Source organism: Moschus berezovskii, chromosome 26, assembly GCF_049115385.1.
Source record: "Moschus berezovskii isolate FMDL1 chromosome 26, NW_MosBer_1.0, whole genome shotgun sequence".
NCBI classification, from domain to species: domain Eukaryota; kingdom Metazoa; phylum Chordata; class Mammalia; order Artiodactyla; family Moschidae; genus Moschus; species Moschus berezovskii.
In genome coordinates this window covers 20,586,399-20,607,241 of record NC_142485.1, presented here as the reverse complement: position 1 = coordinate 20,607,241, position 20,843 = coordinate 20,586,399, and the positions used below count along the sequence as shown (strand labels likewise).

Sequence of the window (20,843 nt, the reverse complement as noted above, 5' to 3'; positions counted from 1 at the left end):
ACCTTCTGAACCACCAGAGAAGCTCATTTATTGATGATGACAATAATGCTACCTACTATTTTTTTGAGAACCAGCTATACACAAGGCACTCTTGAAAATTCTTTACACAGATTTGCCTCCATTAACCATTATGCCAATGCTGTGAAGCAGAAAAATCTTCTAATCTTCATTTTACCAATGGCTAATTGTGAAAACTTCGTGTTAACTATTTTTGGAAGCCATTTGATATCTCCAGAAAACAAAATCAGACATACTCTTAAGGGTGAAGCAATTTCTAAAGAAGTTATCTAGTTGCAAGTTGGCCCAAATATTCTGTTTAAACATTATGGATTTTTCTCAAATTATCAGAATCCAGTAGCTTTTAGTTAAGCACTTATACACTGTGCCCTGGGCTAAGGGCAAATTAATTGTACCTTTATATATCTGTAAAACAATCTGCCCTCAAACGTGCTATAATAAAAATATCCTTGCAGCGATCCATCTTAAATGGACATGGCCCTAAGGAAGTGACTTGAATGTAGATAATTAAGTGAAGGAGGAGGGGTAAGCATTCCAGAGGCTTCCTCACCTCCTGTTTGCACGGATTTTACCAGGGGGCATCCACTTACTCACCCTGGGCTGTTTTCAGGAACTGCCAAGTACACTAAGTTCAGGGACCTCCTTCTTCCTATTAACTTTATTATAATGGTTTCCAGGGTTTAATAAACAAACATAGAGCTTAGCAAAGGAATCAGCTATCATATTATAATAGTCACAAATTTTACCATCTAAATTAATGGTATTCAAGTCAAATATTTCAATGAGATGGATTCTAATAGTCTTCGCAGAATTTAAAAAAAATAGAATCCTTTTGCCCAAATCCTGAATACCTCCTCCAGTTTTTTTCTGCTGGTAAATTAAAAAATAGTATAACTCTTTAGGGTGCTTAAGCCTCCTCCACTGAAGTGCAAGGTCTTCAATAGACAGTTGGGAAATTGAGGCCAGGAATTGTAGGGGTCAGGCTCCTATGGAATGGATAGCTGACCAGCTTTGCTTCCTCCTTGATTCTCTTCACAAAATGATAAAGGACAGAGGGAGAATTAGACTGTGTTCCTTCCACAGCAGTGTCCTTCTGTGATACAGCAGTAACTTGTGAGAGGCAGATGATGGATGGAGTGTGGAGGCTTCAGATGTGGGTGTGGGAAGAGCTTGGGCACAGTTATCCAAGATACGGTCTGGAATAGTGGCTCACGGGCTTAGTTGCTCTGCAGCATAAAGGATCTTCCTGGACCAGGTGTTGAACCTGTGTTTTCTGCATTGGCAGGTATATTCTTAGCTGCTGGACCACCAGGGAGGTCCCTAACTACTTATTTTAAATAATATTTAATAAAAGCACGTCCTAATATAATTAGAAAAGTCAAATACTCATATACTCCTTGGGGCTTCCGAGGTGACACTAGTGGTAAAGAACCCGCCTGCCAATGCAGGAGACTTAAGAGACACAGGTTCAATCCCTGGGTCAGGAAGATCCCCTGGAGGAGGGCATGGCAACCCACTCTAGTACTCTTGACTGGAGAATCCCATGGACAGAGAGGCCTGGTAGGAAACAGTCCACTGGCTTGCACAGAGCCAGACACAACTGAATTGACTTAGCACACACACACACACACACACATATATATATATACTCTTGGGACGTTCCTAATAATGGAATTTGAATTATGGTAACACTACTAATATTGATAATATGTTAAAGGACCAAGTGTGATTTACTTGCTCCCTGGACAAGCAAGGTAATCTGACAAAGTAAAACCCTTCAAACTACAAGTCAAGATGTTTGACAGGCTTTCCCTGGTTCCTCTAAAATGCAATTTTGGCAGCAAATTTTGACAGGACCTCATTTCAAATATGCAAATAGAAGGACATGGATTATCACAAAAAGGACAATGCTGAGCTCAAGTATTTCCTATGTATGTCTAAAATAACTTCTAAAAAGTTGTTGTTACTCTGAAAATGTGTGCACTTAGGCTGTTAATTTCTTTTTGGAGCTCCCTCCAAAAGATAACAAAAAGCAAGAGATCTAACCTAGAGCAGGAATTGGGAAACTTCTCCAGGAAGCAACATTCAAATTTCTCAACTTTAAGGATTAAAAGTGGGAGAGGAAGGAGGAGGGAGGAGTATTTCTAGAAGGAAGAACAGTGAACACAAAGGGTTGAGAGCAGAAAAATGTCTGTGAGGCTAGAAGTTTAGTGTAACTGGAGGTCAGTGCTTGAGAAAGAATTCAGAGGGTAGAATCAGAGACTGCTGTGGAAGAACTTATCCCTTGAGAGAGAGGAAGCTATTGAGAGATTTTAGAAAATGTTAAGCATATCTACTATTTTCCAGGTTTGGTTTAAGGATTTATGAAATGATGTTTATTAAGTACATTTGCAGCCTTTAAAAATGAGGATGAAGGAAATATGAAGGAGTTTCTATCTTTCCCCCTAGATGGCAAATGCAAAACATCATCCATAAAGTCTTCAGGAAAGGAACTCATGGATCTCCTTTTAATTGTGAAGAGATTCCCAGATGTTTCTTCATGGCTCACCTGTATAGTCCAAGTCACAGATCAAGAACCTACAGGATTTAAATGGCAAATGTCAGCATATTATAAACAGCTTTGGTAGAACCATGTTTTCAAACATACTTTTGCTCATAATTCTCTGTTAAGTGACAAGACCATCACCTCCCCTTAAATTAGTTCTTCCAGAACATCTCAGTTTAGCCAGGTACCAACCACTGAGTGTTCACAAACACCCTTGGTGGCTGACTTCTGAAGTATACACCAAACAGCGAAGAGCGTCCATGATCCATGGAGCCCCTGGAGCCAGGCAGATCTGCGGCAGCTACTAAGCACCCAAGAGAAACATGGGAAAATCCACCCCTGGGAAAGACAGAAGAAGAAAACCCAGTTCCAGGATTCGCTGGTTCACGCTGCGACACGCCGAGGTAATCACCAGTTCTCCAAAAAGTACAGACAATGGGCACAAGTGAATCCTCACCCCTCTTTATCCTTTTCTAGCCTGAGGACAATGGATGGTTATGACCACTTCTGTCTGGAACTTATAATCACTATGACTTTTCATCCATTCAACAAATTTTATTGAGCTTCTGCTCTGTTCTGGGTACTATATGGGGCACCAGAAAAGAGCATTTAAATAAGACCTAGACTTTGATTTTCTCACAGTGAGGTGAAAGAAGTAGGCAGGTTATATTTAAAGTCAGGGCTAACAGAGCACTGGGCCTTCTTTGAAACTATGGGATATATGTTGACCCCAGAACCAGGGTCAGAATGAAAAGTAAACAGGAATTCCCAGCTGCAAGTTCTTACCAAACAATCCCCTTTACTTAGGACAACAGTTAATCTTTAATAGGAAAAACAGGAAGCATCCTATTCAAATTCCTGGATGAAGGATGCAGGCTGAATATTCATTAGGGTGGAGGGGGAGGGGAGCCCAAGGGAGAAAATAGCAGGAAACCAGAAACACCCATGGCATGAGAATTTCTCCAGTGGTTGAGATGCGTTTCCTAGACAGCTTCCATGGAGGAGGGATGTCAGGGTTTTCCTATTGTGAGATAAATACGGCAGTAAAATATTCTTTAGTTCCTAATAATTGTCAGCTCACAGATTCTGTATACATTTTAACATTAGGCAAATTAAAGTAAAAGCATCATTTGCTTTAGGACTGTCACCTAAAGTCAGATTAAAGGAATATAGAGACAATACGAAATTATAATTATAATGTAGTGCCGCCATGGGAGCCAGCAAAAAAGAATACATTTTCTTCTTGCTCTTTTTGTGGCTGTTATTAAGCTGCTGCTTTCCCACTCCTGATAAATACCATCCTTGGGCTTGGCTGAGTGGTTGGTGGACAGGTAAGCCCAGAGGCAGACTGCCAGAGATGGGATCATATGTATACAGCAATTCTATAAACACAGCACAATAAAATAGCTCTATAGAATGAATGAATGCCTTTTTTCTCTCTACTCTTTGAAAAAAGAAGGAACAAGTGCATATTGGCCGCATAATTAACAGTCAGATGTCTGGCCTGATTGAGACATCATCATTGAATGCAGCTTCTCAAAGGGACAGCTAGGAAATTTTAAAGGTGACCTAAAAACGGAATTTGAATATAAGAGCAGAAACATTCTTGCTAGCAATATTTAAGTAGAAGTTAAATGTACTTGGCTGTGCTGCACAAAGGAAATCAATGTTCTGTATTAGCTAAATTTGAGGTCATTTGCGTTTGCTTTCCCAGCCCCTGAGAAACCACAATTCTTTTGGAGTGAGTCACAGCCCTCTCACCTTCCTTCCCTCCTCCTTCCCCTGCTCACTCCACCTCCAGCCTACATCCTCCTGACAAACGCCCAAAGCTTGGCAGGAGCCACTCTTTGTTCTCACATACCTTCCTGGGGGAACGGGACAGGGCAGTGGCAGCTACTCCTTCACAGCGCCCTCTGACACCACAGCCTCTTACGGGTATCACAGGACACCCAGCTCTAGTATAAGAGGAAGGGGACATAGACACAAATGGCACTCCATTAAACACCGGACACTATTGTCACCTCCCCTTCCTCCCCGAAAGACACAGGCTAAGCCTTGAGGGGTAAAAAAGAGTCGCAGAAACGTGGCCTGCTGGAGAGAAGGGTAAGTATGGGAGGGTGTCAGGTAAGGTGGAGAAGGCTAGGAGACGGGATTATTGATCGTTTGATTTGATGGATACAGGTCTCCAGACTTGTTTCTGTACTTATTTCAAGGTGCCCCAGCTCCTTTCCTCCCTACTGTTCTGTCTGAGTGCCCCATCCTACCTCGCACACCTTTTCCAAAGAAACCTTTGGGAGGAAAGATGAAGGTGGTCACATACTCTTATAACCATGAGTTCTCTCCCCCAAAAGTGAACATGCACACATTTGCAAAAAAATTCCGTTTTCAACTCCCCAAATCCTTTCCATAGTTCACTTCTCCAAGTCAGAGATCAGTGTGCACTCGGTGGTCAGTGCCAGGATACTCCCAGGTTAGTGCTGCCTTGGAATTCTGAACTGTCCTTCTTGCACACCTAAGACCCAACCGCTTGTGCTGCTTAGCAACTGTGCCCTTTATAAACCACGTCCACCTCCATCACTCCTTTCAGATCCTCTGGAACTTGGTGGTGTTGGTTGTCCTGTTTATAGATGAGACTCAGATTTGTTAAGGCATCACACCTAATGTCGGTCCTCTAGTGAGAACGGAGCTCAAACTCCAGCTGCATGCCTTGACCCCAGAGCCTCCTTGGCGATCCTTTCCTTGCAGCTTTCTTTTAGAATCTTTTATGTTTAATCCCTCATGACTGGGCACTTAAAACATAGTTCTGATTCAGATGCTTGCTGAAGAATTTGAGAACTTTGGAAGTTCCACCTTCAGGATGAAAAATACTTTAAAAAAAAATTCAAGGCATTCTTTGACATTTTATGGCATGAACATATATACTTCAGGTGTATACACCGTTCTGTATTGGCAGGTTTTAGTGACCCCAGTGGGTCCTTCTATGTTCTAGCAAGACTTGGCTAGGTGTTACTCTTCGACACCCCTGACCTGCTCCCCAAGGCCAGCCTTAAGGTGGGTCAGGAGCCTTGCATGTGAGGTAAGCAGCTGACAGACAATTAGCACGTTGGCAGAGTTAACTTTTCTTGGTTTTGTTCTTTTAAAGAATTGTAAAGAAAGCAATTTCAAATGAATCATTTCATCTCTCTGAGACACAGTCTCCCTGTCTCTACATCAGGCCTGACTCTGGTTGATCTTTCTGTATAAAGCAGAGCTGTGAAGAGGTTGGGAGTCCTTCCAAGGTTAGCAGGCTTCTGAGCTCCTGGGGGAAGGTGAGTGTGTTAGCGTCCTGTGTGCTTGCTAAGTCACTTCAGTTGTGTCTGCCTCTTTGAAACCCCATGGACTATAGCCCACCAGGTTCCTCTGTCCATGGAATTCTCTAGGCAAGAATACTGGAGTGGGTTGCCATGCCCTCCTCCAGGGGATCTTCCCAACCCAGGGATCGAACCTGTGTCTTTTGTGTTTCCTGCATTGGCAGGTGGGTTCTTTACCACTATCGCAGTCCTGGGGTTGCCCTAACAGAGGCTCACAGACAGAGTGACTTAAACAGCAGAAATGTATCCTCTCACAGTTCTAGAAGCTAGAAATCCAAGATCAGGGTGTCAGCAGGGCCTGCTTCCTCTCACGGTGCTAGGGAAAGGGCTGTGCCAGGCCCCTGCCCTGGCTTCTGGTAGTTTCTTGGCTTGTGGCAACACACCAGTTCATAGGGAGTTCTGTGTGTGTTTGTGTGTATGTATGTGTGTGTGTTAATCTCTTCACATGGTATTTGTAAAAACACAGTCATATTGAATTAGGAGTCCACCTGAAACAGCTCAGGTGCACCCTCTCCCCTCCTAGAACTCTCACACACGCATGTGTGCACTCATTAACATGTGCATGTGTGCATATACACATTCACACAGACACACACACACACACACATACACACTTGCACTCAAGTGAGCCAGAGAAGACCTCCGGTGTATGAGCTGCCATCTGTTGCAAATCTGAGATGCTGGAGCCCCCTATGTGTAATGGTGAGACTATTCTTCACAGAATTTCCGCAGCGAGGGAATTTAATTTTATGATTCTACTCTCATGAACACACTTCTAGAAAATAATTCTGTTTTATTCTATTTGTATATTCATGTATTCTGTAATATTCTACTATATGTGTGTGTGTTTACTGGAGCTTTTCTGTCATAACAGGAAAAATAAAAACCTAAGTGCTAACATTATGAAATGCTTTTTAAAAAAATTATATTTTATCCATATAAAGAATTATGAATCAACTAATTTAAAATCAATTTTTGGAGATTTTGCAATGTCTTTGGGAAATGCCCATAAAATGATTTAAAAGAAAACTGTAGGCCATTAAATATTTAATGATTATTAAAAGAGAAAAGTATACTAAAATGATAAAATTCTCCAAATGGTTAATGGTGTTTACCCTTGAGTTTTAGTATTGTGAATCTTTTAATTTCCCTTTTTAGACTCCTTTGTGTGTTTTCTAAGTTTTCTATACTGAATGTGTGTTATACATACAACCAGAAAAAACAGCAATAATGGAAGTGTAAAAAAGAATTCCTGTCTGTTCTTTACTGTAGACCTTCCCAGCCCTCCCCTTGTCCATCCCTGGGGAATTTCAGGCTTCTTTCTTCTGTGTTCATTTAAGAAGTAAACAACATGGGATCCCAGGTCAGACTTGCTTTGATACAATGAGAAGACCCTCTGGCTAAATTCCTCTTCTTTTTCCTCCCACCGCCCTTCACGCTCCTAACTGCAAAACAGGGCATCTTGACAAATGCTGCAAACAGCAACCTGCTCTTTGCACCGTGGCCCTCTAAGGTTCAGATTGCTTCAGTTCAGTTCAGTTCAGTTCAGTTCAGTTCAGTCGCTCAGTCGTGTCCGACTCTCCACAACCCCATGAATCACAGCACGCCAGGCATTGCTTAGCCACAGTTAAACCCCACCAGAGAGAAGGGTGGGGCAGAGGGGAGTGGAGGGGAGAGGAACAGGTGGATCTGAGATTGAGGCTGATTCAGGCTTCCTGGATGGAATCTGTCAGATTCTGGCAGAGATGAATGAGAGACTCAGGCCCCTTCCCACACGTTTGGAACCCTGGCCCTGGGCCCTGAGCTATACATTTTCTTCATCTTCTCTGTGGGCTGAAAAGATGATTGCTTTCGCTGAAAGAAGTGGCACGGATTTACTTATGTATTAGATTAACAGGATGCATCCATCAGACTGACCTCTGGACCACCCGACTCAGGAGACAAGTCCACCGTGGTGCTCACAGATAGTGCCAGGCACTCAGGTGTCCATGTGTCAGTCCGTCTGGCTGGTGGACTCCTGGGCTAGGGGCTGAGCCGGCTCCCCTTCCCGAGGGAGGTACAGTTGATTGTTCAATGATGTGCAGGAGATCACACAACTGGAGACAGGAAAGGCTGATTATTAGACTCAAATTTCCACCTCCCCACCGCTGTGAGACTGTGACGTGAGGCTCTGCCAAGAGCTTTAGCACCTTCACATCTCCAGCCAAGTGTACCGTGCAAGATTCACTCAAATAAACCTTTCTGATGGCGGTAGTTCATCTCTTTCCCTTACCCTCCTCCCCAACCCCGCCTCCCTCCCTTCCCTGCCTCCCACAGACCATCGACCACGGAACAGAAAACATGCTTTGTTTCATCTCTCACCTGTTCTAATATATCTTAGGCTGAAACGCCACGGGGCCCATCTCTGATGAGTATTAAGATTAAACTTCCCCCCTCCCAGCTTCAGTCTCTCCCCAGTGCTCAGGAGTCACCACCCCTCCCCCGCCACAAGGCTCTCCCCAGTTCCTCTTTCCCACACCCCCACAAAAGTTTCGTTCCTCTTTGGCCTACATCCTTTCCCAGACAGAGGCAATGTGTTAACGTGTCCCCACCTGAGACAGAGAAAGGGGCCTTTGTTATACCTGCAGGATCCTAAATATTATCATCATTTAATTACTGCCATTCTCCCAGGCTGACTTCTTGGCAGCAGGCTCTCCTTTAGTTAAATAGGCTTTTAAGTTTTCCCAGGGAGGCATCATCAGAGATACTTTGTGAATGGAGACTAATTTGGGGGTGTTGCTGCCGGTAAAAAGAGGTGACTCCAAGGTAATTGAGCCTTAAAAGACAAACTGGGAGAAAGGTTATGCATTTCCTCCAGGCACAGATCGTCTTTTGGAAATGACTGCAACTCTCAGATTCAGCATCTTGGGCAAAAACCAGTGGACTGCAGTATTAACTGGCCCAGATTCAATTCTTTTTTTCTTTTTCTTTTCCTCCAAGGAGAAAAGGAGAACTAGGTCACACTCGCTGTGCCTTGGTTGCCTGGAATTGCTCTCCTGGTTGTGCTCAGGGAAAAGGACAACTGGACTTCAGTCTGCTGGAATGCACATCAGCTGGGAGTGTCTGCTTGACTCTAAAAGGTTATGTCAGAAACTTTCAAGTTGTGGAATGTTGCTTGCTCTGTAGAAACACCAGAAGATCTCACACCTGAAAGGACAACATTCCAGACAAAATGTTCCGGATCCTGGCCTTTAGAAACGGGAACACTGATTTGCCGCATGTGTTAAGGTGACTGTAGGAACACAGATGGTTCTCTTGCTGCCGGACACTTTTAATTTTTTTGGTCAAAGTTATAACCTTTGTGTTTTCTTATGATATTCTCTTGGGAAAGCTCTGGTGTTGGGTTTCTTTAGTGCTCCAGCTGGAGTGATCCTTCAATTGCACTCATTTGTGGCCACCTAGACTGCAAAAAAAAAAAAAAAAGCAAAACTCAGATCTCATTGACTATTCCTATTATTGGAGAACTGGGGAGAGTTATAATCAGCATGCCCAGATTGTCTCAGTCTTCCCTGGTAGCTCAGATGGTAAAGAATCCACTTGCAACGCAAGAGACCTTGGTTTGATTCCTGGGTTGAGAAGATCCCTCGGAGAAAGGATAGGCTATCAACTCCAGTATTCTTGGGCTTCCCTGGTGGCTCACTGATCAAGAATCTGCCTGAAATGGGGGAGACCTGGATTTGATCCCTGGGTTGGGAAGATCCCCGGAGAAAGAAAAGGCTGCCCACTCCAGCATTCTGTCCTGGAGAATTCAGGTCTGAAGGACTGAATATAGGCCTGGAGGACTATACAACCCACGGGGTCACAAAGAGTTGCACACGACTGAGCAACTTTCACTTTCAGATTGTCTCTGACTATCCTTATCCTTTTTTCTTAGTGTTATTGCAGAGATATAATTGATATAACATTATGCAGCCATAAAGTGTACAACACGTGGACTTGATACATTTACAAATATTGTAGAGCGTTTACCACCACACTATTAGCTAAATCTCTGCCATGTCACATGATTAACATTATTTTTTTGTGGTGGGAACAATTAAGATCCAGTCTCTTAGCAACTTTGAAGGTTACAATACAGTACTGTCGATCAATCTTAATCTCTGTGCTGTGCGTTACATCTCGAACACTTATTTATTGACTGGCTGCAAGTTTGTTGCCTTAGATGACATCGCTCTAAATCACTTACCTCCCAGCACCTGGTAACCTCCACTCTATTCACTGTTTTTAAAAGTTCAGCTGTTTCTAGATGCCACTTATAAGTGATATCGTACAGTACTTGTCTGTCTCTCTGACTTCTCTCTTTCAGCATAATGCCCTCAAATTCCATCCATGTTGTCATAAATGACTAATATAGTGAGTGGATTTGGAGGAGCATCAAAAACATGATTTTCCTACATTTCCTCCCACAGTAATAGATTCCTAAGGAATCTAGAAAATAATTCAGCAAATGGTACCGTACCTTGAAAATATTTTAAAAACCCAGTATGTTAATCCATCCTACAAGCACAGGAAACAATTTATCAGGCCAATCTAGAAGAAAGGGTGAATAAGCACATAAATATTAACAAAAGTACATAGTGATAAATGTTGGCATAAGTATCACTTCTTCTTTGGGTCTTGGAGCCTTTTTTCAAAATCAAAATGCCGGATAGTTGAGTTCAAAAAATTATCAAACCAGAATTTTGGGTGAAAATCAAGCACTGAGCACACCTTCTTAGTTCCACCTCTTCCTAAAGCCCCACAAAGTACGAAGATTTTCAAAGACATAAATGCAAAGGATGATGAGAGAGGAGACAAGAACAAAACCTTTGGAAGCCAGAGAGCAAGTGAAAATTCACAGCCATGGAAATCCTTACTTTGTAGAACCCTCCCAAAACTCAGACGCTGGTAACACCAGACACTTCTGAAAGTAGAGGTGAAGACAGAGCTAAAGCAGAAAATCAGTTGTTAGTTTGGCCCCCGGGTGGACTCCTCAAATCCAAGCAGCAAGCAAAATCTCTTACCCTCACCAGGAGAACACTTAGGGTGTGTTCTCCAAACAGGGATAAACAGAAAAACAGTCTTGGATAGGAGAAGAGGGTGGGAGGGTGGGAGGCATACTGAAAATGGGGTCACACACCAATGAAGAGGTTCCCCCAACTTCTCCCTTGAGCTGGCTCTCAAAGTGCTGGGAGTCAGGATTAGATTTTGACTGAAAATGATGAGTAATAAAAAGGAACATGAGCAGCTCAAGAGAAGGAGAGAAAAACTAAAGGTACTACGTTAGGGATCTCCCCCAAGAAAATAGTGTAGCAATATCACCCTACAGTGAAGACCACCCATGGGCATAAATTCCTAAAGCCATCAGTCTTTTAGTATCTCATGCATAAATGAGCCAGATGCTAAGGATTATCAGACTATGTGAGGAAATCATATAAAATAAATACAAAGACTACATGGGGGTAAGAAAAATGTATTTCATTAACATTAATATGGAGATAAGGCAATATATTGCATCCATAAAGCAAAAATAGATGATATGCAAAATGAACACTTGGGATGCATAAGTGGTATTTTATTGGTACAGCAAAACTTCATACATTAGTGAGACTGAATAATTATTGCTGTGTATTGTGATGGATCTCACAAATATGATGTTGAAGAAAAGAAGCCAGATACAAAAAAACACAGATCCTGTGATTCTATCTAAAATATGTTCACACTAAAAGCTACTATGTTAGAACTCAGCCTGTTGGTTACTTTTTAAAGGGAAGGTGTGGAGAAAATCTTGCAAATTTCCAATATGAAAATAAAAATAAAATGGGTTTTACACAAAGGATCATGAATCAGAAAGGCATCAAATTTCTCGATAGCACCTGGAAACTACAAGATGATGAAGCAATGCCTTCAGATTTCTGAGGAAGAATGATTTGTATATCCAGCAAAATTATCAATTCATTATGAAGGTACACTCAAGGTATTTTCAGACATACAAGGCCTTTAGAGGTGTACTTTTCTACCTTTCCTCAGCAAGCTACTGGAAGCTGTAGGAAGCTAGATACACCAGAAATAGATACAGAAAAAGGAAACAAGAGATCCAGGGAACAGAGGAACCAGTAAGGAGAGAAGCAATAGCAAGTCCCAAGATGATGGCCAAGGGAAAGCCTAAGATGAATTCACAGAATATACTGATTAGAAAGGAAAGTCACACAATTAGGGAACGGTTAGGACTACATACATATGTTCTGTACTATATATATCCTATTACATGTGTATATATGTGTACTGTTATAATTAGTATATTATGCACATTATATAAAAAGTGACTCACTCAGTTGTGTCCAACTCTGTGACCCAATGGACTGTAGCCCACCAAACTCCACTGTTTATGGAATTCTCCAGACAAGAATACTAGAGTTGGTAGCGATTCCTTTCTCCAATGGATCTTCCAGACCCAGAGATCAAACCTGGGTCTCCTGCATTGCGGGGAGATTCTTTACCATCTGGAAAAAAATATAAATAACAGAAAGATGAAGTAATAATAAATATATATAAGAATTATATTGTCTTTTCCCTCATCCAGTGAATATCGGATGCACCTCCTGCTTGCACTCTGCGGGACACTTCTAATACAAGGGATAACTTCCTGGTGTTAGTTGATCCGATTAACCAGAGGAAATCATGCCTTAAGGAAACAGGCCAGAGAAAAGGTAAACGTCAACCCTGGAAGGGAAACGAACACTGGCTGAAGCCAGCCTCCTCTGTGATGGGTTTTGCAGGGGACCATGTGGTAGGTTCTAGGAACCCAGGCCAGCATCAGGTCCTAAGCCTTAGAAGGCTGAGCTTGGGGACCAGAGAGTCATAAACTCTCAGGAAAAGCAAGTGCCTTCAAGACCTTGTCAGTTACAGCTCTCATTTTACCAAGAAGAATAAGTTACACTTCAGAATCTTGCCTAAAGCTAGTTCTAAATCCACTGAACATATCTGCATTTTATGGTGTCCAAATAAGCGTATGAAAAGTAAATATAAAGAGATCTCATGTATGTTTGATTTCTTGCTCTAATTGTCTTCCACCAGCTACCTGTGCCACCAACTGTCCAGGATATAAGATTTCTCTCTCTCAAGGCCTCCACAGTTCCTTTACTGCTCTGAGCTGGAGCTGGGCATGTTTCTTCAGAAAACATTCTTTGAAATATTTTTGAAGAGCTTCACAGAGTCCTTGTTATCTAATAGATAGGCCAAAAATCTGACTCCAGGCATGTTTTCCTTTTCTGTTCTATCAAAGGAAAATAAAGATGAAAAGCCTTTTGGTATCTTATTAGGATATTTTTAAAGTAAATAATTTTAGTCAAAAATGTTAGAGGCAGTTTCCTAAAACAGAGGAGTATTTAAGTGGCTAGATTTAATAAATTCCAGCTCACAAACTGAGCTCATTGACCATAATTGCTTGCAACAGTAGGAACTAGACACAGAGATTAGCATAATTGTGATTTGACTCCTATTAGCATTTATAAATATAACGAGAGCCAAGTAGTGGGCTATATTAGAAAGATTTCACTAAAATTTCTCTTGTAAGGACAGAAGGTGACATCGTGATTAGGGCATGGACTGGCTCTGTGACCTTTAACCTCGACGTGTCTCACTTTCCTCATCAGTAAAACATTGTGTGATTACTCAGTGAAAGTGAAAGTCACTCAGTCGTGCCCGACTCTTTGCGACCACATGGACTATACAGTCCATGGAATTCTCTAGGCCAGAATACTGGAGTGGGTAGCCTTTCCTTTCTCCAGGGGATCTTCCCAACCCAGGGATCGAACCCAGGTCTTATTCATGTTAAAGAGGCACCGGTTGAGGGATTTTGCTTCTGCTTAAAGTGGAGAAAAGATGTCAGATTTGTCTACTGCCTGAAACACACACGCGAACAAAATCAGCAAAAAGTATGACACAACAGTTTTTGAGACACTGGTCATCAGACCATGGAAGACAGTGATCTCTGAAGAATAAGCACAGATTAGGTAAGCCATACTCTTGCTCCAGCTTGCTGCCTTGAAAGAGTTTCTGCTCTGTAGTATAGGAAGGGTTACCTGGTGGACTCTCCAGAGTAGGGAGATGGGGATGAGAGTCATCAATTACCACCGACAGGAAGATGGTGACAAGTTAGAGCTGTATACTATACACTGCACACAGTAGATGCTATGTGTTAGTCACCTCTGTTTTGGGAATAATTTGTTACATTGCAGAAAATCTAATATACTTAATCCTTCCTGGAGCAGTGTTGAAAGCAAAGTCTATGTCTGAGCAAATGAGATCTTCAAAGTGTTGATTTTTTTTCTCAGTATGTTTTCTAACAAAGCTTTGTTGGTTTTTTTCTTCTTTCGGCATCCCCAATACAGCATTAGAGAAATATCTCAAAGTTACCAATCTGCTTAACATCAACTCTCCAGCAGTGCTAAATGCATCTATGCAACTCTGTACAATTATAAGCTGCTTCATTATTTTTATTTCCCTTGCTCTCTTGGTCAATAAAGCTTACTGAGTTTTAGGGAAGAAAAGTTAATCTTATTGTATTACTGCTTTAATTATTGCTACATGAATCATTCAAGAGGGGAAAAAAAGCAAGCCTGGTATAATAAGAAACTACAAGAAGTGACCATGTGTATAGCCTTCCATCTGATAGCCAAGATAAAGTCACCATGAATTGACAGCTTGTTTTCCCCAAAATGTAACAGTTGTCTTAAAAAGTGTGATTTCAAGGTAAGCTATGTGTGGTGTCTTATCCATCTAATGCACATGGGGGAATGTAAGGAACATGGAAACAGGCAGCACATCTCTTGGGATATTCCTTGAGGAAAAAAAAATCATAATCAAACTGTTTGCAAAACACCAAGTACAAATGGGCCCCTTTTAGAGTTTTACCACCTTTAATGAAGACCCAGGTTTCCAAATATATAGAAATAATGACAGTTATCCTGACCTAGTGCAACATTTGTCAATATGAAGTCATCCTCTTTTTCCCTCAAATACCTATTTGGTTCTAGTTTGCCAAATATTAAGGTAAAAAAAGATGATCCAGGTTTGTGCGGTAAAGAAACCTATTTAATTAACTTGGTTTATCCCCGAATTTCCCGAATGTTTTTGATTTGTACTCTGTCCAAGTTTTATAGTTGAGGTCAGTGGGAGGTAAGTGGAGGTGTGTGTTTATTTCACATGGTCAGGGAAGTCATTTTTTGGCACACCTATTCATCCCTGGAAACGCAAATGTTTTTGCACGGAAAATATTTGAGGGAAATGTGGATCTGGAGATTAAACTCATCACATGTTTACTTACCCTGTCCCTTCTTTCTGATGCTATTCCATTCTAGGTCAGGGGTGGATAACATGTGAATTTGTGAGAAAAATTCCTAGCATAACTGCTCACAAATGGAAATCGCCCCCCCCCACCTCACCTCAAGGTGGCTAACGCAGTCCATAATCTCCTGTGATAAAATGAATCCTCTGTAACTCGAGAAGTTCAGGCATCACAGATCAGGCAGGGCTTATCACTCTAAAGCGTTCCACAGACATTTTCCAAGCATCTATCTTGTGTGAAGCTCAGTGCATTACTAGCCTGTCAGCAGCACACTGGTCTTTGAAGCTCAGAGAAGGTAGGGCCATGCCAAGAAGGTATCCAGGAGGGATGAAGACTCATGGACCCCCAGAGGCTTCCAAGGAAGAGAATGAGTGACCAGGCTGAAAGGTGACAGAGACCCTCAAACAAAGTCACGGGGTGGCACTGCCCTGACCACTTGTGTAGATTGGGTCTGGATGGGGTAGAGAACTCACCCCCCGAAAGCAAAACCAATTGACCACAGAGATTCTGTGAAATCAATCACTGATGGAAATGTCAAGCTAAGAGAAAAGAAGGAGTAGGAAAGAAAGAAACAAAAAGAATAGTTTCCATTTGGCACTGATTCTAAGATGCACATTTTTTTCACATTTTGACTTCTCTGAACTCTCTGAAATTGGCATATACCCTATATGATCTTATAATTGCTGGCCTGCAGGCATCGTGACCTAGTTGTCACTGCCTGCATGTGCAAACTTGTTCACAGCCATTGCAGTTGTCATCACTTCAGCGGGATTATGTGCGTTGTTGGTACTACATGTGCCAGGTTTAATTGCCGTGTAAAATGTCTTCAGAAAGATTATACCATGATTCAGTATTGAAAAGAAAACTTACAGTGTCTTCAGAAAGGCAGGCAGACAAAGCAGCAGGGCATAAATTTGATATTTGTGAACTGAATATTCATTAGAAGAGAAATGACTGTAATCCATTTTCTCTTGTGAAAAAAACAAAGCCCAAGTGGCTTACACCTGCTGCTCAAAGTGTGGTCCAAGGACCAACAGCATCACCTGGGAGATTGTTGGAAATGCATAATTTCTCAGGCTCTACCACAAACCCCCAAGTCAGGAAGAAGCAAGGAATGAATTCTCCCTGAATTTCCAAATGGAAAATATTTCAGACCTCCAGTTTCCAAACTGTGTAAGTAAATTTACTTGCTCATTTGTTACGGCAGCTACAAGAAACTATTAAACCCCTCCCTTTGACTCAGACTCCAACAGAACTGGATACCATCACAAGAACTCACTGGCCCCAGGCAGGATGCAAATTTGAATCAAGTTTCTCACCAAAAATGTTTTACTAATGCCCTGCTTCTACAGGGTGCCACGTGTATGTCGGTGTGTGTTAAGTGGCTTCAGTCGTGTCCAGTTTTTTATGACCCCATGGACTGTAGCCCACCAGGCTCTTCTGTCCATGGGATTTTCTAAACAAGAATACTGGAGTGGGTAGCCATTCCTTCCTCCAGGGTATCTTCCTGACCAAGGGATCAAACCTGCATCTCTTATGTCTCCTGCATTGGCAGGCAGGTTCTTTACCACTAGTGCCACCTGGGAAGCCTAGAGGGTACCATGCTGCTGCTAAGTCACTTCAGTCGTGTCTGACTCTGTGTGACCCCACAGACGGAAGCCCACCAGGCTCCCCGATCCCTGGGATTCTCCAGGCAAGAACACTGGAGTGGGTTGCCATTTCCTTCTCCAATGTGTGAAAGTGAAAAGTGAAAGTGAAGTCGCTCAGTCGTGTCCGACCCTTAGCTACCCCACGGACTGCAGCCTACCATAGTTAACTTTATTTGTGTGTTTGTTTTGGCTGCTCTGTGAGGCTTGTGAACTCTTAGTTTCCCAACCCAGGATTGAACCCAGGCCCCTGCAGTGGAAGCTCAGAGTCCTAACCACTGGACAGCCAGAGAATTCCCTACAGTTGACTTTTAAAAGAAGCTCACACACCCTGTGGTACTTCATCCTGAAAGGCAGGTTAAGGCTTTGTTCTCATTTTCACAGCTGAGTAAGCCGTGGCCTGGGAAGTGTACGCAACTTAAGAACTAAAAGTGACAGAACCCCCGAAAGACATACCTGGTATTTTGAACCCAAAGGGATTTCTGAAGAATGACACTCCGCCTGTTTCAAGGGTGCCTTAACAAACTCTGATATAGGCACTCTGATTTATAGTTTATAAATCACTATCTGTTGTCTTTATCCCTCTCCCCCATCCCCAGTTTAGTTACAAAAGGCCACATATGACAGTGCATTTTACTCCCTGAGATTTGCTGACACCTGCTGACAAGTGGAAGGATAACAGCAAATAAAGAAGTTTTGTAAAAACGGCCGTCGTGCTGCTGTGCGAAGTGAACCCAAAGTAAGCATCACGCAGGAGAAGACGATCATGGATGTAAGAGAGGCAACAGCCTCCAGGTCTCCGACCAGGTGGGTGGAGCCAGAGGACCCCCTAGTCATACCACATAAACACCTAATGACCCATCGGGTAGTCTGACAGGAGCCATTGCAAGTCCTGTGTTCTGGATGATGTGTAATAGGAAATAATTTCTAACAATGCAAGTAGTAAAACTCACTGGTGTAACCTGAGGAGATTATTGCAAGTCAATTCCTCACTTTCCTATACCACTCAGGTGGGACACATTCTAGAGTTAACCTAACTAAACTGTTATTAATACAGGTGTGTTCTTATTAATAACAAATATAAACACACGCAAAAACGCCACCCCTTTTACCAATAACTGCTACTGCTAAGTCACTCCAGTCGTGTCCGACTCTGTGCGACCCCACAGACAGAAGCCCATCAGGCTCCCCCGTCCCTGGGATTCTCCAGGCAAGAACACCGGAGTGGGTTGCCATTTCCTTCTCCAATGTGTGAAAGTGAAAAGTGAAAGTGAAGTCGCTCAGTCGTGTCCGACCCTTAGCGACCCCACGGACTGCAGCCTACCAGGCTCCTCCATCCATGGGATTTTCTAGGCAAGACTACTGGAGTGGCTTGCCATTGCCTTCTCCGTTACCAATAACAGTTGGATCTAAAGACAACAGTGATAGCTGAACTTTTAAGAGAGTGAAGTACCACTTTATTCCAGTAGGTGGAACCAGAGATCAGCTGATATATATTGCAGGTCTGTCATCCTGGGCCTTGACATGTGTTTTCCAGGGTTTTTTTCCCAGCTCTTGCCAAGCTTTACACTTACTGGGATCAGTGCACAAGGTAGTTGGGAACTCATATCTCTGCCTGAGAAGACCACCTGGGATGAAGCGGGCATATGGCAGCGGTCCTGACCTGCAGGGAGTCAGGTGGGTAGGGGTCAGAGGGGCCAAGCATGGAATGAGAATTGGCTGTGTCCAGTGGGGTTTTCAAGATCCCCACAGAAAGGCTCCTGGGGATAAGCAGCCAGTGTTTGGCCATCTGCCACACTTAAGGGGGCAGATTAGGACTGTCCGAGTCAGATCCAACATGTATGGCCCCTCAACTCTTCTCGTTCTTCCCTTGAATCCTGAATGAGCACGGTGAGTAGGGGGCACGGAACAGAGGGGCCGGGGAGGGAACAGAGCAGTGCTCACCCTCCTGGACACACTGCCGGCTACCCAGCCTGAGCCGGGACAGACCTGGGGAGGGGAAATGCTGTGAGTTAAGTGTGTGGCTAACGCTGTGACTCAGAAATCCACCCAGGGGCAGGAAGAACAGTGCTATAGAAAAGTGTCTCAACCCAGTGTTGAGAAAGAATGGAGCTGGCCTCTGCTCTTTCCGTGTAGAGTCCAGCTTGGATGTGGGGCTTGGGAGGTGGGGCTTGGGAGGTGGGCACAGTGCTATCACTAAAGGAATACTCTCTCCTAGAAAGTCTTAGTGGATTTTTTCCCTTGTGTAGCTTGGAGGTGGTTGATGGGTTATGGTGGCAGACTTGTTCTGCAGAGATAGTCTGGCTTTTGTTGTTCTCTAGCTTTGAAGCATCTGCCAAGCACATGGAGAACACAGGAAAAGTCACGTTTCACATCCTGTCACAAAAGGATAAAATGAGTTGATGTGAGCTAAGTGTTTTGCACCTTGCCTGGTACACTGTAGGCACCCAAGAAATGGCAGTCGCCATTGTCTCTTTATTGTTTGGTGGTGGTCGTCTGTCACCAAGTCCTGTCTGACTCTTTGTGACCCCATGGAGTGCAGCATGCCAAGCTCTTCTGTCCTCCACTGTCTCCCAGAGTTGGCTCAAATTCATGTCCATTGAGTCAATGATGCTACCTAATCATCTCATCCTCTGCTGCCCTCTTCTCCTTTTGCCTTCAATCTTTCCCATCATCAGGATCTTTTCCAATGATCTGGCTCTTCGCATTAGGTGGCCAAAGTATTGGAGCTTCAGCTTCAGCACCAGTCCTTCAAATGAAATTCAGGGTTGATTTCCTTTAGGACTGACTGGTTTGATCTTCTTGCAGTCCAAGGACTCTCAAGAGTCTTCTCCAGCACCACAATTCTTTATGGAAGATACCATAAAGATACATAATCTCAATTCTATAGTAGGCAGAACTGTTCTTAAAATTCACTAACATCTTTAACTTTACCTATGATTTGAAATTCCTCTCTCTGAATAATAACATTTTTTAGAAAGTGGTTTTTCACTATGGGAATAAAAGTGCCGAATAATTGCCTCTAAATCTAAAATGTGTCACCTGAAGCATTACAATAAATAGCCTCTTATCTCACCCCACTTCTCCCAGTTCTCTATTCTACTCCAGAGTGATGGCTCAAAAACAGACCAGAATATGACACAGCCTTGCTTTAAAAACCGCTGATACCTCTGCTTCCTGAAGAATGAAGATCGCACACCTCAGCAGGCGTGCGACCTCATTCAGAACTGCCCTAACAGTGCCATAGCGCTGGTGATGACGTGATCACAAACACACATGCTTACCCACGGAAATAATTACTCCTCTGTGCTTTTCCTCCTACGGCTTCCCTCGCCTGCATGCTTTATCTGCCTGAGAAAGTCTCATCTTTCAAGCACCAGCTCATCTGTATCCCTTCAGCTGCTTTCTGCAAGTCGTCCCCTGATCCCTGTGTTCCAGGAAGAGGGTTCGTCACCGTCACAACTACCCTGTGAAAGTTATATTTTCTTCTTCCTAAGAACCCAGCAAATACCTGACAGAATAACTGTGTGTGTCTAGAATGGCAGGCGCTGAGAGTGGATTGCACTCCTTAAGAAAATGTACAAAAAAATAAACAAGAGGACATATTTTTTTAAACGAAAAACATGAAATCAAACTAAATGAATTTTAAAAGTCGTTGAAATGAGAAGAATGAAGCATGTTTGACAGTGTGTACATATTTTAAACTCACAAAATAAGGAGACAAGATGATATGTCCTTCTTTATTGACAAGTTGGAGAAGACTCTTGAGAGTCCCTTATACTGCAAGGAGATCCAACCAGTCCATTCTAAAGGAGATCAATCCTGGATGTTCATTGGAAGGACTGATGCTAAAGCTGAAACTGCAATACTTTGGCCACCTCATGCGACGAGTTGACTCACTGGAAAAGACTCTGATG

General features: G+C 42.9%; 1 long non-coding RNA gene across 2 annotated transcripts; it reads right to left on the bottom strand.

The window, feature by feature from the left end:
• Positions 1 to 2,467: 2,467 nt before the first annotated feature.
• LOC148773756 (uncharacterized) lies at positions 2,468 to 8,349 on the bottom strand. Of its 2 annotated transcripts, none has more exons than XR_016036504.1 (3): positions 8,275 to 8,349; positions 7,831 to 8,009; positions 2,468 to 2,595 (listed from the first exon to the last, which is right to left on the bottom strand). It is a non-coding gene; the product is annotated as an uncharacterized LOC148773756 (long non-coding RNA). The 2 variants fall into 2 exon arrangements; XR_016036505.1 differs by lacking the exon at positions 2,468 to 2,595 and adding an exon at positions 4,452 to 4,518.
• Positions 8,350 to 20,843: the final 12,494 nt, after the last annotated feature.